This window comes from Eretmochelys imbricata, chromosome 18 (assembly GCF_965152235.1).
Source record: "Eretmochelys imbricata isolate rEreImb1 chromosome 18, rEreImb1.hap1, whole genome shotgun sequence".
In the NCBI taxonomy this organism is placed as follows: Eukaryota; Metazoa; Chordata; order Testudines; family Cheloniidae; genus Eretmochelys; species Eretmochelys imbricata.
Genome location: NC_135589.1, coordinates 11,859,015 through 11,872,000, shown reverse-complemented (window position 1 = coordinate 11,872,000; position 12,986 = coordinate 11,859,015).

The following is a 12,986-nucleotide window of genomic DNA, read 5'->3' as shown; positions in this document are numbered from 1 at the left end:
CTACAGAAATACATAGCTGGAGTTGTGCCAGCTCCCCTCAAACTGTACCGAAAAGACCCTTAGGTTTGCAGAATGACAACAAAGAAGGAAATCTGGGTCTAGGCATCACAAGGTTTTGCTTAATTACTGCTTTACTCTCTGTTGTGCTTGGGCTTTGGAGGGGAGTCAGGATCCCTGGCTGCTGTTTAGGGTCTGCCACCAACTTGTGTGACCTTGAGCCGATCACGTAGGTCAATATATCAAAAATGGCTTCCGATTTTTGGTGGAGTACCCAATTTGGGCCTCCCTTCACTGGAGCGATGGATGCCATTGCTTTTGAAAATCAGGCCCGAGGTCCTGAATTGGGTACCCTAAAACTGAGATCTGGGTGCTACTTGATAATTTGAGCCATAGGCTGCTGGGCCTCATCTTGCTCTCACTAAAGTCGATGGAAGCTTTGGCTGAATTCAGGGAGAGCAGGAGCAAGTCCCTCGTGCGTTCATTTATTAATGTGTAAAGTCGGGTGTAATCTTCACAACCTCCCCAGGGAGCTGCGAAATGTAATAGGTGTTAGTGAAAGGTTTGCACAGCCTCTGGTAAAAGAGGATGTGATCTCGAAATGTGAAGTGTTGGCTGCTCTGAGAGAGAGCTGCGATGTGCTGGCTGGTCCTCGTCTGTCGTAACCTGGCGTTGAGTGACCTGCTTTGGAGTGCTGGGTTAGAATCTATGGAGAGAGTTGGACAAATCCTGATTCTCCCCCTTACTCAGGGGACAGCCACACGTGCAGCCCCCACCTCCCTGAGTCAAAGGAAGGGCTTTTTGTTCTCTTTATTTAAACAAGTCAAACAACCTCCCTGGGAAGAGGGAGCTGCAGACTTGCCATTGAACCCTACCCTGTGGGAAGGGTTAAAAGGCTTGAAGTGAAAGAGAAGTGAAGCGCAAGCCTCCCTCCTGCTCGTAAATCAAAACCAACCCAAACAATTTTTCTTGAAACTTTCTTCTCCTCCCTCTCCCTCCCACTCCCCCAGTCTTTCTCCCACCTACAACTCATGCCAGAGTTTAATCTCCAAGCCGATTTTTCTGGGTGAGTTGAAATGGAAAGGCGGAGACAGGCCCACAAGAGCATGAAAGGGACTCACTAAAACAGTGGACTCCATTTCAACTGGGGTCTGAGAATCTGGACAACCCAGGCCGAAGCTTGTTTCGAAAGCCAAATCCATTTTTCTGTAGAGCTTGTGCAATTGCTTAAAGCAGGCAGAATGCTGCTCTTTCTGGTGCTTGCTGCCAACTGCTGCAGGCTCAGAACGCCCTGGTACTGGGCCTGTGGAAGAGAGAGACGCTTGGGTCTCCAGACCCACTGGGCTTTTTTGCAGTGGCTTGTACTCTAGCTAGTTTCAGACTTGTATGGGGATCCATGCATGCGTTTAAATAGATATTTCTGGGAGTTCTACTCCCTCCACTGAAGTGTCTTTGGCGTCGGCAATGCGGGTTGACATCCATCATTTTTACACAGTTGAATTCAAAGTTCTGAGATCAGCCACCCCCGACCCCTAATTACCAGTCTGCATCTCAGCTCTAGTGGGTCATGCGTGTTTCTTGGAGAGAGGCTGTGGTCTTTGGTGTTGCTCTTTCTTTTTGGTCACTAGTGTCTATACACCCAGGCACAGAGTGAGATAAAAATTCTGCAGCATCATACACAGCAATAAAACACTGTTCAGGAGCACGATACATCAGCAGGTAAACGTTTTATTCCCGATGGAACTGCTTAATCTGTAGATAAGAAGCTACCGTCTTGTAAATCTGATGCTACTACACAGAGTGAATTCCTCTGTGAAAGTCACTGTGTAGTTACTCTGGAGTTCACAGAGCAGTTCGCCATGTACCTGGCGCAGTGAAGAGTTGGACCTTGTTTAGATCCTGGTACCTGAGAACTAGGCTTGGAATAGCACTGATAATAAACCCGGGATGACCTTTCCATTGGAAAAGCCTCTCTTTGTTTTGTCTCCTGTGGTTCATAACTTGCTGGGTTAAGACATCCCTACTGACCTAAAATCTTTGGCACAAATTCACCCCTTGACAACTCCAGTGAAGTCAATAGAGTTTCAGCCGGATGAGTTTGGCCCCATATATCCCATCAACTTCAGTGTGCTCTGGGTCAGGCCCATGCCCACCAGTGCTGCCTCTGTCCATTCCACTCCTCTGTCCCAGCTGCGGGCTGGCTCCAGTGAGTCTGCTGAGGCAAACCGGGGGACCTGACATCTGCCTGACTTCCCGAGGGACCTGACATCCACGGCTCACATTGGCTCCAGTAGGAATTGGAGGAGCTCAGGTTGTCCATGTCTGAACCTTGCACAGCCAGCTGGTTTCCTTGCTGCCTTGGGCCAACACCAGCTGGGAGCCGGCCCTGAACAGATAGAATTTAAAGAGCCACAAGTATGTCAGGCTTGACAGATGGTGGAAATTGCAGCACATTCACTTAAATGACTTGTCCAAGGCCTAGTGAGAGAACCTGTGGCAGAGTCAGGAAGAGAACACAGATCTGCCTGGACTCTCACTCCTCTGCCTTAGCCACAAGGCCATCCCCTGGAGAACTGCAGTATTTGCCTCTGGCCTTAAATAAGAAGGGGAAGCAGCATCTCAGCCTGTGAAGGGCTCTGTGAGGGTGTGTGTGGGATGCATCTTATGGGCAGAGCCCCTCGGGGACCATGTGGTATATTCTGTTTATTTCCCTTGGGCTGGGTCATTGCACTTCATAGGGGCTAGGGGAAAACTCCATGAGGCTGGACTTAGGAGACTTCCCTCGAATCCTGTGTGTGTGTGGTAGGGGAGAAAGGGAGGCTGGGAGGTTATCTGTCCCCTGCAGAACTGGCCTGACAGGGAGATCCGGGCTGATCTCAGATCAGCGGAGTCCCATCCCAGCTGGGTAGGGGCATTTTTCTACCACAGTCTGGCCTGTGGTCAGCACAGTTCTTGTAGAATCTGTGCTCCCTGCGGGATGATTTCCCCTTCCACACAGCACCCCTAACAGGATGGAGGGGGAAAGCATGTGACACAATGCTAATGGGAATCGATACAAACTTATCAGCAACAGATACTGGGTGTAAATCGGGGGTGGGGGGTATAGGAGGGGGAGCATAATCCTGTTTCTCCATCTGCCTGCCCAGCCCAGCCCTCCTTGCCGGCAGCTCCCGCACCCTATGGAGCACCCTCCACAGTGCTGCAGCCCAGGACCCACCCCACCCGGCCGCAGGTCACCCTCTCTCGGCTGCCAGCCAGGCCAAGGCTGGGGAATACCTCTCTGCAGTGGCCCCTGTTTGCGTTGGAAGGATCCTGGGCTCTAAATGAGATTAAGGCCCCACTAACGCGTGTTTGCTCATTCTACCAGTCTATCCCCTCCGTCGGCCCCGTGCGAACGGTCTGAAGGGATGTGGCCGTTGAGCTGTGGGAGCTCTTGATGTGAGTTTCTGCATGGCTGGCACAGTTGGCTGGAACTCTAAGCCCTTGTCCTGGCAGGGCAGCTGCAGCTGTGCTGTTTAAGCACCAAAGCACCCTCTTCCCCCCGCACCCGGCCCATCCCTGGGGAAGTTTTCGGTGAGTCATGATGCTGCTTCCCTCCCGCGCTTGGCCAGAGTTGTGGTGGCGGAGACATTCCAGTCTCTGGGCTTTACGCCTCTGCTTCCAGATTTCTCACTGATCCTGGGAAAATGAGAAATTAGTGCTAATTAATCTAATTCTGGAAGTGTCAGGTTTCCATGCGAGAGTAGCAGCTGGCTGAATACATTTCTAAGGGGGAGGGCAGCCCGGCAGGGGATACGTGTGCTTACTTAGATCCTGCCCTGCAGGCTGCCAGGACCTAAATGATGTGAACCCTCCTGGGCCCAAAGGGAGCATTCCCATTGATTTCAGTGAGAGCAGGCTTTGTCCCAGTGATCCCCAAACCAGCTGTAGTGATTTGTTATGATAAGGGGTCACTGGGGAATGAATCCAGGAATGCATTCAGCACTAAAAGCATGAGTCTTCTTCACTTGACTTCAAGGGATAACTCCACCACCTGGTAGATGTAGGAAACTCTTATCCTCTGTGGACCAGCCAGTAGAAGGTGGTACCACAGACATGCACTGAATAGTGGGTTACACAGGGACATGAGAATTATTGGGGCAGTTGAGAGGAAGGATGGGCCAGGGATTAGGGCTCTAGTCTTGGACTTCGGAGAACTGCATTCAGTTCCTGTTCTGCCACAGACTTCCTGTGTGACCTTGGGCAAGCAGCTCAGCCACTTGGTGCCTCAGTTTCCCCTCTGTAAAAAGAGGGTAGTAGCATTTCTATACTTCTCAGGAGTACAGTGAGGATAACTACATTGAAGACTGTGGGGTGCTCAGATGCTACAGTTGGGGGAGCAGATAACTACCACAGACAGATTCGCCTTATGAGACTCAAAAAACTCACTGCTCCCTCTTTGTGCCTCCATTTTGTCATCTGTAAAATGGCTATGACAACACTTACACCCTTTTGCAAAGCACTTTGGGATCTAGGGGTGGAAAATACCATGGAAGAGCTGAGTGCTGTTCAAGTGCCATTGGGATCAATTTTCTAGCACAGATAACGTTCCCTCTAACCTCGATGTCTGAGTCTGGCATTTCTGGTGTCAGTAAATTATAGCAATAAAAGTGAGACCTTCTAGTCCATGTGGAATGGAGGTTAAATTGTGTCTGGAATGAGGGATGGCTGATGTTTGTGGCTCGTATGCACCTCCCTCCACAGGTTACTGTTTTCTCATGCCTTCCAGGCCTGGGAAGCAAAGGGGGCACGTGGAACTGGTAGAGGCTAGCTGTCTCAAACGGAAAGAAGAAACCCTTGATGTGTGTGAGGCTGGGTTGCTGCTCCACTGAGGCAATGGCTGAAGTCGAAGGGCAGGCCTGTTCTGGGGGTTGTTGTACCAGTGTAGCTACACGGATGTGTAAATGTGTCATGCCAGGCTAAGCGGTTCCATTGCAAGCCTTGAATTACACCTGTGCCGTGAGTCTACACCCCTGTGTGCCATCGTTAAACTGACCCCAGCCTTGGTGCAGATGTGGCTATGCTTACAAAAGAAGTCTTCCGTTGACCTAGCTGCTGCTGCTCTGGGATGTGGATTACCTACGGCAGCAGAAAACCCTCTCACATTGAGGTAGGAAGGGCCTGCACCATGCTGCTTTGCAGTACCGCTGCGGTCGGGCCCATAGCGTAGACAAGGCCTACGGTAGGGATTTGCACCGCGGTGTAGCTATGCCGGTACAAATAGCCCCCATGCAGGCTGGCCCCCAGTGGCACTGGATTACTGAAGACTTTGGTGAGCTAAATCCTGGGCTTCCTCCTACTGGTACAGAGAGCTGATCAGGAGGTGGGCTCAATGCTCAAAATGGGCTCAATGCTCTCCTTTGCATTCAAATAGCAGGAGTGGGGCCCCCCAAATTGTGTGATTTTACAAATCGTGATTTTTCAGCTGGTAACAAATTTTAGGGTCACTCTCTTCTTGCCCTTCGGTTTCTGAGCTTTTTAGCAGTCACGTTTTCCCAGCTTTTTCTCTGCATCCATGAAGTGTAAAAGAAAGCTGAGAGTCGCACATGAATCCAGGAGCTGGGGCTTTAAGAAAAGCCCCGACTACAGCAAACCTCGCCATAAAACCAGGAGTATCAGCAACACTGTGGCCGTTACTCCAGCTCTGTGTAACAGCGTGAAAAGGAAAACAACAGGGTGAAAACACAGATTTGGTGGAGGGGTATCGTGGCCAGGCCCCCCCTTCTCCAGGAATACCCATGTTCTCCTGCTGTGCCTCCATTTGCCTGGAGTAGAGTGGTTGAGTGGCGAAAGGGCCCCTAGTTTGCGTCTCAGTCCCTGACACTGGGGTGATTCTTCCTGGCGGGTTGAGCTAGGTGTAAGGGCTGATTATTCTGGTGATACAGTGGAAAGCAATGGTCTACGCCCAAGGATCAGGCCCACAGATTTTCCTCTTTACCCTCTGTGTTGGTAGGCAAGTGGTTGGTATATTGGAGGGGGGGAAGGGAGGCTGCTCTCCCTACTGTCAGGTTACGGGGAGACTCTCAAAAGGGGAACTTGGGGGTTAATCAGTACATGCTTGTCAGCGTCACCATGCACTAAAGAGCATGTTATTGCAGGGGAGCTGCAGACAGAGGCCAATGCCCAGCCACCCTCCCCCTTGTCAGTACTCCCTCGCCAGCCCTGAGCGAAGCAGGTGCCAGGGAGCTAGGTCAGAGCTTAGAAGCATGCCCGAGGAGGCAGCTGAGCAAAGAACGGCATTGCTGCCCACGGTGACGTAAACTGGGGAGCCGGCGAGCATGGGTTGGAATAATAAATGGACCAGAGGGGCTGACAACAGCACACCGCCTTGTCAAGGGTGGGGGTGGAGGGCGAGCTGTGGGGAATTGGGGATCAAATGAGGGTCTTGGTGTGTGAGATTCCTTCCTGGAGTGACACACCTCGCTATAATCATGCACAGCTTTCATGTAGCAGATGTTCCTTTAATGGTGTACCAAGGTGTGGCTCTACACGCAGGAACGTGAGGGGTAGAAACCGGAGCACTGAAATCCACCCACCCTTAACAGGCTTGTTCTTGCGGGCCCCCCGCACACATGGCTGAGCATTTTGCTCAGCCCCAGTGAGGGGTTCTGGCTCAGACACACATCCCAGCAACTTTTTAACCAAGCTTGTTACTTCTGAAGCACATCGGCGGCTCCGTTTGCTTGGTGCTGCCGGGTGGAAGCCTGTAAGGCTGTCGACGCTATCGCCGGGAGCAAGCCTCTCAGCCGGGGTAGACAGCCTTGGGCTAGCGGGGCTTGTGTCAGTGTGCTAAAAATAGCTCTGCCCCAGCATAACCCCCAGATCGGAACTTGTGCGGCTAGCCAGAGCCTCCGCCAATGCCACGGGGTCCACGCAGCTGTTGTTTATGCACTAGCGCAAGCCCCCCTAACTCACGGCCGTCTCCCCAAGCTGGGAGGCTCGCCGGGTAGACTTACGCCATGTGCCACAAGCCTGAGTCACACTGGGGCTTTAGCATTAAACGATACATAAATAACTCCCGTAGCGAACACGGCAGAAGGGGGTTTGTATGATTAAAACCAAGGTGCTATGTTTCAGCACCCCCAATAATTAGGTGCAATAACCCAGAGAGACACATGATTAATTTTCTTCGCCAGCCTCCCTCTGATTTCCAAAGATCAAGTGTCATTTAAGGTGTAAAATGCTCTCTGGGGGTGGGATTCTAGTCTGCCCTTTATTTTATTCTTTGTGTTGTGGTAGTGCCCAGAGGCTCCAATGGAGATCAGGGCCCCCCAGTGCTAGGAGCTGTACAGACACAGAAATAGACAAGACAGGCAAGGAGAGGTGAAATGACTTGCTCAAGGGTCACACAGCAGATCAGTGCCTGAGCTGGGAACAGAAGCCAAATCTCCTGACTCGTAGTCCAGTGAATGATCTGCTGGAGCAGGATATTCTAGGTGGGGCTGATAGCACTGCCTGTTAAGATTGTCTGATGCTTCCCATGATAAGACCCTGTTTTCATTTTTTTTAAAACTGCGAGATTTTAATAATTTGGGCTGAAATTTTCCATGCCGAGTGTCTGCCTCAGGCGGATCATTATTTATTGTTTCGTTTTTAATTTCTGTCCAAATGGTTCAGCTGTTCTTGAGAATGAGGGGAAAAATGCATCTTTTTTAAAAAAAACTCTGGTGACTCTTTCTCTGGAGAGCTTTCACAACGTCACGTTTTGGAGCAGCGACTCGACACTTGGTAGGCGGGTGCTTTGTGTCATGCATGTGTCTTTTGCTGTCCCTGTGAAAATCCACCCACATTTGGCTGTTATAAAATCTGTGGGGAGGGGAAAAATCCCAGTTCTCACATGCTCAGTACAGATTCCTTAGATTTGCCCTGAAGATTCCATCTGCACCGGGCATGTTCCAGCCCGGGGCGACAGGACTTTCCCTGCAATCGCAGCTCTGGGATGCCATAGGCCATGCTTGGCTGAGGTTCATTGGCACAGATATACCTCCAAAATGTCACGCTAAGTACTCTGAAAAAATCAGGTCCGAAGTGTCCCAATTTAGTCACCCCAAAATTAGTGGATACTTTTGACCTTAATTGGTGTGGGTCTCGGTTCCCCAGCAGTAAAACGAGGATAATACCACCCCTCACCTCAGAGGGGCACTGTGAAAATGAATCCATTCATGTTTGCAAAGCACTCAGATGTTACAGTGATGAGCTCCAAGGAAAGTCTGGGAAGACACTAACAATTCTGTCTCCAGAGCAGCGTTTGAATAGCGTGCAGGAAATAAGGCCTGGGACCACACAGTGGAAAAACAAAATATTGAATTGCTGCTCATTCCGTGAGCACCATCCGTCCAATACCCTGACTGAGGGAGAGAACCTGTAGAAAAAATAGTACGTGATCATGGCATTAAAGACTTTATCAAAGCGTACACACAAGGGGGATGAATTAAGGTTACACAAGCAACCTTAATTCTGGCATTTCCTAACTTCTGAGGCTTTGACTTGGCAACCCCATTGTTCTTTCAGTGTAGGATTTTTGTGTGTAATTTCAAATAGGTCCAATCACCACTTGTAAGACAACTGGGATGGCAATTGCATGTGTATCACAGGTGTTGCAAACTACAAATGCTCTAGCCGGCCTTTCTACCTGGTGGAGACAAGACCTTAGATCTAACTGGCCTCGTCTGTCTCTAACTGTGCTGATTTTAACCAGGATGAAAACTTTCCATGCAGCGTGCCAGGCATGCTGGAAATGAAAGTGAGGGCAAAGGTGAGACAGAGATGGTCATTGGTGTGAAAGAGAAGGCCTTAATTAGGAGTGTGAGTATGCTTCATTCTTTGAAGAAGGGCTGGGAGTTTAGTCAGCTTTCCCTCTTGCATATGGCCCATTGTGAAGTCTTGCCCCCCTCCCCTCCCGGGGTCTTCAGATGGCAGAGGATGGCCCCTTTAAAAGAAAAAGAAGAAGAAAAATCCAGGGGAATTAATTTCCTCTGACTTCTCTCCCAGCAAACCCATGTTTGCATCCTCGCATGGCAGTTCCGACACCAGCGTGCTGCTGGGGCGTCCTGATGTCATTCTGATCTGTAAAGTGTCCGGGGGGCCTGTGTGCATCTTTCCAAAGTATCTGGAGTGAACGGAAAGGGAAAGGCAAAGAGCCAGAAAGACCATTGATAAATGCCGTGTCACTGATCTGCGTGATTCAGTACCAAAGGCGCCGACTCCGGGGGTGCTCAGGGGGTGAAGCACCCATGGGGAAAAAAAATGGCTGGGGCTGCTGCTCTGGTGGCCTGGGGGCTGGCTGCCAATCAGCTGGTCAGCGGCTGGCCCTGCGCCCCCATCAGCCGCTGAGTGGGGCTGCCCTGCCACTCACTCCTTTCTGCTCCTCCCCCTCTCACTGCCATGAAGGCAGGAGGGGGCAGAAAGGAGTGAGCAGTGGGCAGGAGGCACTCAGGGGGAGGGGGCGGAGCTGGTGTGGGGCACCCACCAGCAAAACCAAAAGTTAGCACCTATGTATGGTACAAGGAGCGAATCTGGCTGGCTTGCAACATCAGGGGGAAGGAAGGATGGATGGGTGGCACCAGCACAGGAATTCAAGACAGGAGGCCTGGGCCCTGATTCAGCAAGTTACTTAAGCACATGCCTGACTTTAAGCTTGCGAGTATCCCCATTAACGACAACAGGGGATGTCCCAGCTAGCACCCATGCCGAGCCCCACAATGCCAGGGGGGTCTCTGCATTTCTGAAAATCCAATGCTTGGTATCTCCTATTAGGGACGCTCTCAAAATGTGGCCTTCCCCTCTGTGTGTCGCATTTCCCCCATGGGTGAAATAGGGGTGACACCGCCCTACTTCACAGGGCATTGTGAGGCTTAATGAATTAACCAAGCCATGGTTGTGTTGGCGTGGGGAAGTGGAGACCAGAGATGACCCTGGACCTCATCAACGCAGGGTTTTGCTGGCTGTTTCGCATGGCGATGGGGCTGCTCCTCTGAGCTGGAACCTGATCAACTGATTTTGCAAGCTGTGTGAGAAGGCACAAAGCCCCCCCATAGAGACTTTATTTAGATGACGAAGAGGCCGAAAGCTGACTCCTGTAGCAACTCTGTGAAGTTTCAGGAATACAAATTCAGCTGCAGAATGGTTAGCTGGGCTCTGGAAGCTTTGCCCAGGGGGTCCGGGAATGTGAAGTTTAATTATTTTGTCCATCGGGAGCTCGAATTTCACAGAAATTGTCTTTCCCTCCCATTTCTTTTTCTCTGTCTCCGTTTCTTTTTGTCTCGCTAGTACACACGGTTCCCTTTTTCCTGTAAAAGGAACAACCGAGTAATTGAAATGGAACATTAGCAAGGATTTTTTTAATCTGAAAGTTGGCATTAATTAGTCAGGTCAGGTATAATTAGCTTCCTTGTCTGTCACTGCCTCTCCCTGACTTGGTGATGGCTTGCTTTTTGTCCCAGAGTTTGCCAAATGGAAATCATCCTTTATCATGGAAGTTTTGCTGGGCCTGGGTGTGAATTAATGAAAGTGCTTGCAGATGTTTGGGGGCATGAGCTGTAGGGTCAGATTCTGCCCGTTCCAGTGACTGTTAAAACTCTTCTGATTCCAGTTTGGCCCAACCTCTTCTTGTATGCTGGGAGTTGGATATGATTTCAAGAGCTATAGGAAAAATGACCCAGGGCTTGGTGCTTCCCTGCTCCGCAGCCCCTTAAATGACTAACCCATTAGTCAGCCTGGTAAATGGTAACAAGATGCCAGGTTGACTTGCTCCCAGGTAGAACGGTAAGGTTTGGGTTTTACAATCCGAGTGGATTCGGGTCCCAAGGGACCTGTGGGCCTGGTTCTACCTGGCCTTGCCCCTCGTGCCATCACATACGCCCATGCTGCGGGGGCGTGAGACCTCCCTGGTAGCATTTGACGTGGCCCACTCTGCTCAGGTGCAGGTGATGAGCCCTGGGGGCGAGGCAGGGGAGAATGGGGCGCAGCGCAATGGTGCGGGCTTGGCTTCTCCTGTTGTGGTGCCCATTTGTCTGCAAAACTGGAGATCGAGTCCAAGCAGTAACCATGACTTCTCTCCCGGCCCCCCTTCAAATTGACATTAGCATTACTGTAGTGCCTAGGATCCCCAGTCATGAACCGGCACCCTCCTGTGCAGTGCCTAGCACAAACCCAGGCCACACACGTCCCCTGAGCTTGTTGTGCTCTCGCGTGAGGTGCAGGCCCAGATCCTCAGCCGGTCCCGTTTGCATGATTGACTCCACCATCTTCAGGAGCGCTGGGCCCTTTTACACCAGCTCAGGCTCTTGATCCTTTCAGGACCGTGTGCCTGTCCCAGCCCCTCCTAGGGGGCAGGCTGAGCTCCCTGATGTTGGCAGCCTTGGCAGGCATCCCAGGAGGATGAATGGAACTGAATCGTGGCTGGCTCTGGTCCATAGGACTGGATGCTGAGGAACCACAAAGGCTTTTTATTTGCTTGGTTAGGGACTCGTCCCCGCCCCACCCGCTCCCTGGGGCAGATCGTTTTCTGCACCGTCGCTCCGAGCTCAGCTGTGCTGCTGAACCTGCGTCTTTCTCCCTCTCTCGCCATCCTCAAATGGCCCTTAGCTGGCAGAAGGAGGAAGGCACCGCAGATGAGCACATGTCTGGGCGAGATTGGGGTGGGTGAGGTTGGCTGCACGTTAGACGCATAGTCCTCGCTCAGCAGAAGCAAAGCGAGATCTCCACCCAGTGATTTCCCGGGGAGCTGGTGCAATGCGCGGGGAAGCAGCCACTGTTCAGACCAGTGTGTTAGGCACACGGCTCAACTCTCCACTGTGTGGCGCTCTGCCCGGGCTGCTTCGCTGGGTCCAAGTGGGCGCTAGACCCCTCTACTAGTGACTTGCACCGACGTGGCACTTGTGAGGGGGTTCTGCCATGGTGCAGTCCCACAGGGTGGATCTGGGAGCGGAGGGTTAGCAGAAATTGACACTGTGCATGCTCTCCAGCTGGGGGTCTGGATAAAGTCAGTGCAAGTGGCAGGGGCTGACTAGAATGGCCATCACGTTGCTCAGATCACAAGTGCAAAGAGACCCCACTCAGCAACAGCAAATAACGCTACGCTCTGTGTCGGCCCCTCTGCCTGTGTCCCCTTGCTGGACATGTCCCTTTCCACGCTGCCTTTTCCGGTTCCCAATTACTGCCCAGAATGGGCATCAGCGGTGGGAGTGGCAATCTGAAAGCCAGGGCATGGCCTGTGCAGTGTGCCTTTGCGTGGGAGTGCAGTGAGTGGCAGCCGCAGAGGAGGACTGTGCCGGGCGGGCTGTGGGAGGGAGGGATGGAAGAGCAAGTTGTGGCAGAACAGCTCAGCAGATTAGCAGCTGCTTGAAAACCAGATTTTTTTCACCCAGGGGTCATCTGGTGTGGGGCAGGGCACGCTCACAGGCAGATCCGGGCCTGCAAATGAGGTCGCTGTGCCAGGGGAACAAAAGCATTTTCCTCCTCCGCAGATTGAACTAGCGTTTGCTTTGCGACGGCTTGTGTCTGTTTTTACAGGCAGCAGCTGTGATCCCTCATGTCTTGGTGCCAAGCAGCAATGGTAGGACCGTTTAGTTTTCAGGGATTCCCCTGCCCCCTGTAGAAAAGGGGATGGGTGCGTGGCTACAAGGCCCCCAACTCCGATTCCTCCTGAGCTTCTCTCTGCACTCGGACATTCCTGGTGTAAAACCCACTGGAGAATCAGGATGGTGTAACCTGGGGAAGGGCACCAGAGCTCTCCACTCCCACATGCAGCCTGGAAACAAGGGTCTGGGCTGTGCCATTGCAGAGGGGACTGGTCCCTGTCTGGAAAAGCTTGCAGTCTATTGAGGCCGAGCAAGCTGCGCAGAGAAGCCCTGGCTACATGGTCAAGAGTGGAGCATGCAACTTGGGCAGATGTTTGGCGTCTGGGCATTTCTTTCATGCTTTTGGATTCGACTTATTTTTCCACGTGT